The sequence below is a fragment of the Pediculus humanus genome, genomic scaffold, assembly GCF_000006295.1.
Source record: "Pediculus humanus corporis 1103172108284 genomic scaffold, whole genome shotgun sequence".
NCBI lineage: Eukaryota > Metazoa > Arthropoda > Insecta > Psocodea > Pediculidae > Pediculus > Pediculus humanus.
This window is the reverse complement of record NW_002987853.1, coordinates 496372-508128: the sequence shown is the minus strand read 5'-3', so window position 1 is coordinate 508128 and position 11757 is coordinate 496372.

The window sequence follows — 11757 nt, the reverse complement described above, 5'->3', positions numbered from 1 at the left end:
AAAAATAATAATAATAACAACAACGGCAAACAAACAAACAAAGAAAAGGAAAAAAAGGAAAATTTCCGTTTTTTTTCCTTACTTTCTTTCTTTCTTTCTTTTCCCTCATCGATAAAATTTTATGTACGTAAAAAACAAATAATAATATTTAATAGTTTAAAGATAAACGTCATTAAATATGACGTCATTTTTTTTTTTTACTAAAGCGAGTTTTCCGATCGAAAAATCAATTTTTAAAATTTAAAATAAAAAAAAAAGAAATTTTTTGTTTTTGATTTCATTATAACGACAATTTTGAATTTTAAAAAAACTGTTTCGCTTATGTTTATCTTATGAGAAAAAGTAAGGAATTAATAATGCGTTAAAGAAACCAATCGCGTTAATTGCTTTGTTAATCGAAAATTCTTATTGGTCGAATAAAATCGTTAAGTAGTCGAATGTTTATTGTTTATGTTTAATACGGGAAAAAATATCATAGAGTAAATAAATTAATTCGTTTAATGTATTTAAAGAATAAAACGAAGAGAGGGGGGGGGTTTTTTTAATAAATATATCAACATATTTCGTCGTACCGAAAATCGAATTTCACTTTTATTATTATTATTATTTTTTTTTTTTTCACGTCGTTATTAGAATAAAAATAAAAAGGAAGGAAGAAAAAAATTCAATGTAGTTAAATCATAAAAAAAAAAAAAAAAAAAACGAAAAGAGAAACAAAATGGATGAAAAAAGAGAGAGAGAGAGAGAAAAAAAAAGGAATAAATAAATATTGGTGAGGATGGCGAGGGTGATAGGGCGGTGGTGGTGGTGATGGTAGGAGAAGGAACAATTCATCAAAACCAGGAAAAATCAATTGATTGCAAATTTATGCAAATAATTTTGAATAAAAGGTTAAAAAAAAAAAAAAAATTTAAATTATAAACTTTTCATCCTTGGAAAAGAAAAAAAACGAATTATTTCCACTTCAAAAAAAAAATTGCAATTAAATTTTTTTTCTTATTGTTAAAAAAAAAAAAATTTAATTACAATATTAAAGAAAAATATAATAATGATAATAATGATGATGGAATATATTAAAAAAATAAAATTTTAACAATTACATTTGTTTTTTCGTTTTTTTTTCTAACGATAAATTTTCAAAAAGTCAAAAAATAAAAATTAAAAAAAAAAGTTTTTGAAACGTTTTTTAAAGTTTATGAAATTCTTATTACGATCCTGTGGTATAATTATTAATTTAAAATCCCTAATTTTCTAGTTTTCAAAAAAAAAAAAAAAAAACTTTTTACACGGGAAAATGAAAAAAAAAATGTTTGTAATGTTAATTTTTCCTTTTTTTTTAAATCAAAAAAAAAATTTAAAAATAAAATTAGTTTTTTTTTTTTTTTTAAATTTTATTCTGTTTAAATAATTTTCATTTTTTCAATAAAAAAAAAAAAATATTCGAATGAGAAAAATAAGAGAGAGAAAGAGAGAGAGATAGAGAGAGAAACGAATTCGAATTATAATTAAACTAATGTCGGTAACAACAAAAAAAAAATTTTTTTCTTAAATATTTATTTATTTAAAAATTTTCTCTTAATAAAACGACAAAAAAAAACATTTTATATTATTTAAATTATAATAATAATTATTATTATCATTATCATTATTATTATTATTATTACTTTGATATGTTTTTAATGCGATGAGTTTTTTTTTTTTGAAAAAAACGACGTCGTTTTGTAGTAACTCTCTGTGTAAATATAATTTTTATTTTTTTTTTTTCATTTTCATAAAGTCATAGAGAAAGATAAACATATAATGATAATAATAATAATAATCTCGTATCCCAAGTTACTCGTGAAAAAAAGAAAAAAACTCGCAGGAAAAAAAAATTTAATGAAAATAAGTCAATTTAAAAAAAAATAAAATTTTGTTTATTGTTTATTATTATTATCATTCTCGTAGTTTTTTTTTCACCGCGTAACGCTCGTTATCATCATCATCTTTTTCGTAATCATTAAAAAAACATAAAAAGAAAATTTTTTTTTTTTCGAAACCGAGTACGTAAATTTTTCTCGTACACGAAGCCGGACTTTTTTATAAAACGTAAAAAAAAAAACAAAATGGCGGGAAAATAAAATTTTTTTAAAATAAATAAATAATTGATTGATAATTTTTTATTTTATTTTCACGGTAAATTTAACGTGACAAAAATATTATACATTAATTAACGAACTCGACGATTCGACCAATCATAAAAATTCATTTTTAATTTCTTTTAGCGCGCGCGAATGAAAACGTACCTTTTGAAAAAAACAAAAAAAACGAAATTTTAATTACCCAATTTTGCTTATGTTTACCTTACGGTACCGTGATCTATTTTATAAGAAAATTTTTTGACATATTTTTTTTTTAAACAGAAAAATTAAATTAATTAATTAAATTTTTTTTCTCTTGTTAATATCAATAATAATAATAATAATAATAATAATAATAATTAAAAAAAAAGAGGGGGGAAAGGAAATGGAAAAAATTTACTTTTTCGATTGATTATTATAAAAAAATAAAAATAAACAAATTTAATAATGATATTAATAAATCATATCGCCATTTTTTTCTTTTTTTTCTTTACAGGAGAGACAGATCTATTGTCTCCTCATAAATTACTCTTAAATTTTTTTTTTTAAAACTATTTTACAGCCCCCTCCCCCCATTTTTTTCCTTGCGTCTTGTTTAAACATTCACGTGGTTTTTTTTTTCCTTTCATCCTTTCATGCTTCATTCCTCTCCTTCCCTCTCTCCTTTTTTTTTTTCTTTCTCAAACCAGTGAAAGTTTTTAGAAGGTTATTCAATTTAAAATTTTACCTTTTAACAAAACGAAATTTATCAATTTTCAATGTTAAGAGCTTTATACTATTAGTCTTAAGAGGGAGAAAAAAAAAGAATGAAGGAAAAAAAATCGAGGGGCGTAAGGAGGAAAAGGAGGAGTAAAAAAAAACGAGAAATAAAAGAGGAAAGAAAGAAAAAAGGAAGAGGAAAGAAAAGGAAAGAAGAAGAAGAAAAGAGAAATTGATAAAATGATAAAAATAAAAATAAAAAAGAAGGAAGGATAAATGGTGGAAAGGGGGAAAAAGAGAAAGAAGGAAGGAAGAAAAGCTCGAAGAAAAAGGATAAAAAAAAAAGGAATAAAAATTTTTCATTGAATTGGATTCGAGCCAGTGAAAAAAAAAGGAGTTAGAAGCATCTTTCATTTTTACTTCACTTCAAAAACTTTAAAAAAAAAAAAAAATTAGGGAAGTTTTTTTTTTTTTTAAAGGGATTGATATAGAGACAGGAAAAGAAAGAGAAAAGAAAAAGAAAAAGTCGAGGAGGTTCAAACTTGAGGGAAAAAGAAAAAAGTGTAATGTGAAGTGATATGGAAGGTGGTAATGGCGGTGGTAATGGTGGCGGTGGTGGTGGTGGTAGCGATGGCGGGGGTAAAAAATGAGAAGAAAAAAAAATATGGCGATATATAGAATCGTTATATAATTTATTACGGGGCTTTTTTTTTTATGTTAGAATAATTTCTAGATGACGCGTAGTTTTTATACCTACTCGATAAAAAAAAAAAACAATAGATTTTTTAAATTTACCCTTCTTTCTTTCTTTCTTTCTTTCTTTTCCAGCTACTTATTTTTTCCGAAAGTAATACGAAACAAAAAAAAAAGGGGAGGGAGGGACAAAAAAAAGAAAAAATTGGGAGAAAAAGGAAAAAAGTAAAAAAAAAAAATGTGGGAAATGAAAATTGTTACGTCCGTTGCGATGATATCCCGTGTCAAAAACTTTATTTGTACGAAGTGAAAATTCAATTTCAAAATGTAAACGAAAACTTTCTTTTTTTTTTTTTTCCTGTTTTCAGACATTACACGCTACTACCGAAAAAAATAAATTATTATTATTATTATTATTATTTCGCTTTGAAAAAGTACTACTTCGAACCGGGTTTTTAAAACCAAACCGGAAATAAAATAATGATAACGTTTAATTTTATTTTTTTGTTTCGGGTAAGAAATTCATGCAAATATTATTTTATTTTATTATTTCCGGTTTTAACACGAGTATTTGCGGTTTTTCCAAAGTAGAGCGGGAAAATGGTGGTGACAAATGGTAAAAAATAAACTCGGAAAAATTGTTTGTAAATTTCAAAAAAAAAAAAATGTTGAAAAACGTGTTAAAAGATTTAAAAGGAGAAAGCGAGAGAAGGGGAGAGAGAGAGGGAAAGAGAGAGAGAGAGAGAGAGAGAGAAGGAAAAACGTGAAAGTAAAGAAAATTACAAAGGAAGTGAATTAAAGAATGAAAATGAATTTTCTTTCTTCTTCTTTTCTTCTTTTTCTTTTCCTTTTTTTTTTCCTTTTTTTTTTTTTTTTTGGACTACTCGGCTCCCCCATATTGCGTTTTTCCTTATTTTGTTCAGGTTTTGGACCTTAAAAGGTTATTTATTACCTCCCTGGCGTCTCCTAAGATGCTGACATAAGATTTTAGGACGAAAGAGAAAGAAGAAGAAGAAGAAGAACCACAATTCACCTTTAACAGTCAGACATTTTTTGACATTCCAATTAAACTTTTCCGCGCTTTCACATTTTTTTTTCTTTCTTTTTTCCCGGGGAAAATTATTGCTAAATTAAATTGTTAAATCTTTTAGATAGAGAGAGAGAGGGAGAAAGAGAGAGAAATACGTCGCGGGAAATATAAAAAAGAAGAAAAGAGAAAGAGAAAGATGAAAAGGAAATTGTACGAAAATAGATGAAACGTACGAATTAATAATAATAATAAATAAATAAAAAATTTATTACTTTCTTAAACGTATTTTTTTTTTTTTTTTTATTAAACCGCCCGTAAACGACGCGACGCCATATTTGATTATTATTTTATTTAATGACGTCATCATTATTGAAGTTTAGCGAACGCGCGTGGGTTCGAAACCACAAAAAAAAATTTTAATCATTGCCGAAAATTTTTATTTTTTTTTCACCGTCGCCATTTTGTTTTTTTTTTTTGGATGTGGGAAGGAGTAGGAGGGGTTTTTAAAAAGTCGAATTAAATTAAGTGACTATGATTTAAATAAATTTAGAAACGAAAGAACCACGTGTTCGTTTACAAATTGTTTTAACGACCACCTTTTTTTTTTTTTTTTTATTGTTTGTAAAATTTGTAAAATTTTATATATATTTTTAAAACCGGAAACGGGTTTTTGTTTTTTATAGTTTAAATTATTTAATTTAATCTCTCGGAAGATTAAAAAAAGATTTTTTATTATATTTTTTTCAATTTATTCAAATAAAAAAAAAGGAAAAATTTTAATTCCAGTTACGGTGTTTGTCGCCTGGTAAAATTTTTATTTTTTTATTTCTTTTCATTCAGATTTAATATTAAACATGCCTGGATGATTTTTAATTTATTATTATTATTATCATCATCATCATTATCGTCATTCATCTAATTAAATTAATAATGATAATTTTTTTTTTCTATAAATGTGATTTTAAATCGATGCGAATAATGGGGGAAAAAAAATTAAATAATTTTTTCGTCATTTTTTTTCCTTTTTTATTTTTTAATTTTAATTAAAATTTTTGACCGGGTCAAAGGTTAAAGTATCCAAAAAACCGATAAGAGATAAGAGACACGACGAAACAAAAGTACGAAAAAAAAAAATGACGCGCGGATGTCGATGATTTTTTTATTTTATTTTATTGTCAAAAACCGGAAATGACGTTTAAATTTTTATTTTTTCACATCCTCCTTCGTAGTAGCAGTAACAAAAATAATAATAATAATAAAAATAATAATAATAATAATTTAAAAATAATTTATTATAAATTTTTTTTTTTTTTTAAGACATTAAATTTTATTAGTTTTTTTTTTTAAAAAGAAAAAGTTGAAAGGGTAAAAGGTTAAATTGAAAAATATTTTCACATAAAAATTTAATTTTTTCTTTTTTTTTTTTTTTCTTTGGAAATTTATTTTTTTTTTTTACGAAACCGGAAATAGTTATCGATTTTATTCAAATTGACATTTTCTTTTTTTTTAAACATGTTTTATTACTCCTTTCTTCTTCTTCTTTTTATGTTTTATTTAATTAAAACGACCGCCATTTTTTCCTTTTTTCCTATCTTCCCTTCCCCCACACTTTTATTCATCTCTACGATCAAATATTACATAAAAAAAAAGTTATGTAAATAATAATAATGATAATAATAATAAGTGAGTTAATATCATTCTTTGATCGTTTTATGGTATTTAATTTACCTGGGAAAAAGAGAAAAAGTTTGAAAAACAAAAGAAGAAAAACGCGTGGGTTAAACGTGAGGAGGGAGCGAGGGGGGAAGTGGGGAGAGAGAGAGAGGATGAAAATATAAAATTTTATTTTATTGAAGGGGAAGGGAAGGATGGAGGAAGGGTAAAGGAGAATGAAACTTTCCTTTTTTAGAAAATTAAGTCATAAAAATTACGTGGATAAATTGTTTTATTTCATCAAACTAAAAAAAAACATTTTCCTCCTTCGGGATCGAATCCTCGTCGTCAGGTAATTAAAAAAAAAATTTGAAAAAAGGGATAAAAAAAAGGAGTGGAGGGGGGGAGAAAACCTGGAATTCCATTTTAAAAAAAAGGATTTTTAAATATTTACGTAGTAGTGTCAATTGATTTTATTTTATTTTTAAAAATTGTTTTATTAAAAAAAAAAAAATGGCGGTCGGTGGTGAGAATAAAAAAGGATGAAATGAAAAAAAGGTTAAAATTTATGAATTTGATTTGGATTTTATAGTTTTTAACTCTTGGATAATAAAAAAAAAAAAAAGTGAATCGAGCAGAAGGTTTTAAAGTTTCGATTAAATTTAAAAAAAAAAAAAAAAAAAGTTAAAAACGACATCAAAAATAAACGTTAACGGTTTTTTTTTTTTTTGGAGTTAACAACGCAAACACCTTTTTTTTCCATCTTCTTTTTCTTTTTTACTATCTCTCTCTCTCTTTTTCACTCTCTTTCAAGCTTTTAATTCAATCGCATTATTTCTTTTTTTTTTACCTTTAACATTTTTTTTTTTAACTTTCAAACTAAACATCAAACACCTGATAGGCGATAAAATTACTATCAATGAACGCAAAAACTAAATTTTAACTTCAACCATTTTTTTCTCTCTTTTTTTTTTCATTTAGATAATGTAAAATTCCCTCTTATTTCCATCTCGATTCAACCCTCTCCCCTTTCCCTCCCCTCCCCTCCTCTCCTTTTCTGGAAAAAATAACTGGAGAGAAAAAAATTCGTTACGAAAATGATTAAAATAAAATATTAATTATTATCAATTAATATTTTTTCAAAATAAAAAAAAAGTTACAACGCTGTCGTTCCTGGAATTTTGTCCCTTTTTTGCCTTTTTTTTTATTTCCTTTTAATTAATTTCAAATTTAATTAATTAATTAATTTTTTTCCCCTCCTCCCGTTTCGTCACGTGAAAAAATCAAACGAAAAGAAAAAAAAATTTCTAACGTTTTATCGTTATTATTATTTACGGTAACGATAAAAATGTTTATCACGTGACAATACGAAAAAATTAATTGATTGGTCGATATCGAGCGATTTCGTTTCGCGAATGACCAATGAGAACGATGTGAAATCAGGTTCTTTTTTCTCATTGGTTAAATGTCATTGGTGACGAATTAAATTCTTTTTTCTCATTGGTCGATCTTCGAGTCCTTGTTTTTATTTAAAATTTTCTTTCTGTACCGTTTAATAAATTATTTAAATATTATTATTATTATTGAAAGTAATAAACAGTATTTTTTAAAAAAAAAAATTATACACGCGATTTAATGGAGATAATGATAATAATAATAAAATTTGTTTTTATTTATTTATTTATTTATTTTTTTTTTTATGAATAAAAACGACGGAAATTAAAAAAAAAAAAGAAGGTAAGAAAAGGTAAGGGAAAGGTAAAGGAAGGGTATGGAAAGGGTGGAAAGAAAGGGTAAAGAAAAAAAATCTCGAAAGTTAATAAAAATTAAATTTAAAAGCGTTTTGTGTATATACTTGAAAAGAAGGGTAAGAAGAAAAAAAAAAACGATTAATGAGTTGGAGAATCAACCTACCCGGGGGGAAGCGGGGAAGAAGAGGAAGAAGAAGAAGAAGGCGAGGAAGGGGGTTTTCCGAATTCGTATCTTTATGTGTTCCAGGGCAAGAAACGACTGGAATTTTTATTTTTTTTTTATTTTGTAAAAAAAAACGAATCGATGAGAAAATTTTCTTTTTTTTAGAAAAGAATTTAAACGTTATAGAAATAATAAGGTAAATAAAAAAAAATTTTTTTTTCGTATATAAAACTTTTGATGATTATTAAAAGAAAAAAAATTTTCAGGGGCGTAATAAGGTTTTTAAAAAAAAAAAAAAAAATTATATTTTTAATGATATTTTACGAGTTATTATTTGTTAATTAATACGCTGTTTTGTCTTCCTCTTTCTGTTTCTTTCTGTCTTTTTCTCTCGCTTTCTTTCTTTTTTCCTTTCTCTCTCTCTCTTTCTATCTTTGTCTTTTTCTTTATTTAGTATCTATCTGTCATTTTCCGTTTTCTTTCCGTCTTTTTCTGTCACTTTTACTCTTTCTTTAACGTTCGTTTTTTTCTTTATTTCTATCTGCAAGTTTCTCTCTCTCTCTCTCTCTATTATTGTCACGATTAAATCAATATTAAGTACTTTTAATGATTTCAGTTTCGTTTTTTGTTTTTTTTTTATTTTTCATTTTCTTATTCTTAAATGTTTGTTTGTTTAAACAAAAAAAAATTGTTTTGCTGCATTAAAACAAAAACAAAAAAAAAAATTTATCCGTCTCAGTTTCTTTTTTTTATTTTTTGTTAACCGTAAGTAATAAATAATAAAAATTGAATTTTTTATTATTATTATTTTATTACGGTAACAAAAAAAAACAAATGATAATATATATTCGACTTTAAGGCAATTAAATAAAAATATATAACAAGAAAAAAAAAACGGTGGAAAAAAAACGCATCGTCCGAATTATTTTTTTGTTGCATTTAAATATTTACTCGGTATAATAATAATAATAAGAATGATAATAATAATGATAATAATAATGATAATAATGATAATAATAATTTTTTTTCCGAGCACGAACAACTATTTAGATATTAAAAAAATAAAAATAAAAATTACACGAGTTAACTTTATTTATTGGAGTTCAAAAAAAAAAAATGAAAAAAAAATGAAAAAATTTTCCAGAGGTGAAATTAAAAAAAAAAAAAGAAAATTTTTTTTTATAACCCGTATTATTATCATTATTATTATTATTATTATTATTATTATTATTATTATTATTATTATTATTATTATTATTGCGATAGTAGGAGGAAAAAAAATGAATTTAATTGTTACTTTTTTTTTTAATTGTAAATGGAAACGATCAAATATTGTGTGTGTGTGTGTAGAAATTTTTCTTTTTTTTCACGTAATAAATAAAATAAAATATAATTAAATTGTTTTCTGATGATAAAATAAAAGGAAACGGAAGCGGAAACGGAAACGTCATACGATTCCAACGGATATTATTCATATCGAAAACGGATATGCACACAACAACGTTGTTTAATACGAAATAGGTAATAACGTGAATATACATTACGTCCGATTATTAAATAAGAACTACGTGACGTCATTTTGTTTATTATTTCTATCAATTAAATAATAATAATAATGTTAACGAAGTGATGTTACGCGTGACGTAATAAGATACCACCGAATAATAATAATAATAATTGATAATGTCATCGTTTTTTTAATTTTTTTTCCCGGGGTGGGTTTTATCGATATCGTTTCCAGTCGATCGATCGATTGTTCGTTTGTTTGTTTGTTTGTTTGTTAAATTTTTTTTTTTTGTTTTATTCTACCGATGAGACACGAGCGATAACGTCTTCGATCATTTCAAGTATCTTATCACGTTTTATTATTATTATTATTATTATTAAAAGGTAAGTAAGGTAGACAGACGAGAGTTGAAATTTTTTTTTTTTTTTTGCTTTCGGCGGTCGGTGTCGGTCGTTGTCGGTGGCGGAGGCGGTGACGGCGAGGGCAAGACAAAAAGGAAAGAGGAGGAGGGGAAGGGAGGGGGTAAGGGAAATTTTATAAAATTGAAAGGAGGATGAAAGAGGAAATGATTCAAATTTTGTTTCTTTTGATACATTAAATAAATTTCCACTCAAGTTGTTTCATCCGTTATTTCTGCCACTGAAGTCAACGTCCTTTCCCCCCCCTCTCTCTCTCATACATTCTTTTCTAACTTTAATAACATTTTCATTCTCGATCTTTGTTTTTTTTTTCCTCTCTACATCCGGTACGATGTACACGTTTTCATGTTTAAATAATTTTTTTTTTTTTTGTAATATATTTTACTGGAAAACTTTTTTTTTTGTGATAACAAATGATAAGATTGTAATTCTATTTAACAAAGTTTTATAATCTAACCGTGGTATTTTTTTTATTTTTTTGTCGTATTTAATTTCTGATAACACAAAAAAAAAAAAATTTTTTTTTTTTAATTTCGAACGTGAACGGAAGAGAGAGAGAGAGAGAGAGGGAGAGAGAGGGAGAGAGAGGGAGAGAGAGGAAGAGAAAAAAAATCCTTTGAGAATTTTAATTTACGTAAGAAAAAAATTTTTTTTTTTTTTTAGCGTTAGGGTGGTAGTAAGTAATTCTTTTTTTTATTATTTGTTTTTTTTACACAACGAATAATAATAAGTCTAAAATGTAAATAAAAATTTAAACGGAAACGGAAATAGGTGGCGGTTAAATAATAAAAATTCGATAACAAAAAGAAAGGCGGGAAAAAGTTTTTTTTAAAAAATTTTTCAATAAAATCTAAATTTAACAATAAAAAAAAGTAAAAGAGAAAAAGAAATTTATTAAAGGAATAAAAGAAAAAAAGTTTGCCAAAGGAAAACACCAAAACGAGGATAAGATAAAAAAAATAATAATAATAATAAGTCAAAGGAAAATAAAAAATAAAACAAAAAGGAAACAAAATAAAAAAAAATTTTTTTTTTTTGTAAATTTAACATCAATCGAATAATTGTTTGAAAACTTTTTTTTTTTTTGAACGTGTAACTAGAATTAATAAAAAAAAAAAATTAAAAAACTTTTCAATATTCGTTGTTATTATTATTATTATTATTATTATTATTATTATTATTATTAATATCAATAAAATTTTTTTAACGGACAAAAAAGTAAAGAATTTTTTTTAAAACTTTTTTTTTATAAATTTTAATTAAAAAAAATAAAAATAAAAAAATATTTTTTTATAAATTTAATTGTTACCAACCCTTAAAAACAAAAAAAAAATTGATGTAAAACCTTTTAAGGTTTCTCATCCTTCCTCTCTTCCTCCCTCCCCTCTCTTATCTTACCTTTTTCTTTTTTAAATTAAAAAAACAAATAACAAACAACAAACAATAAACAAAATAAAAAGAAAACAAACCAACAACGAAAAGAAAAGAAAAAAATTTGTTTTTTTGATCGGTCTGGAGGGGGGAGTGAGGGCGGACGAGAGAGAAAGGGATACGTTAATTTTAATAAATGAATGACGTCATCTTTTTTCCTTTTCTTTTCTTTTTGAAAATTAAATAATTACGTATTAAACTCACCTGGAATTCCAGTCGAATAATCGAATAATAATAAAATAAATAAAACGACGGACGATAAAATTTTATAGTTTTTTCTTTTCATCTTCT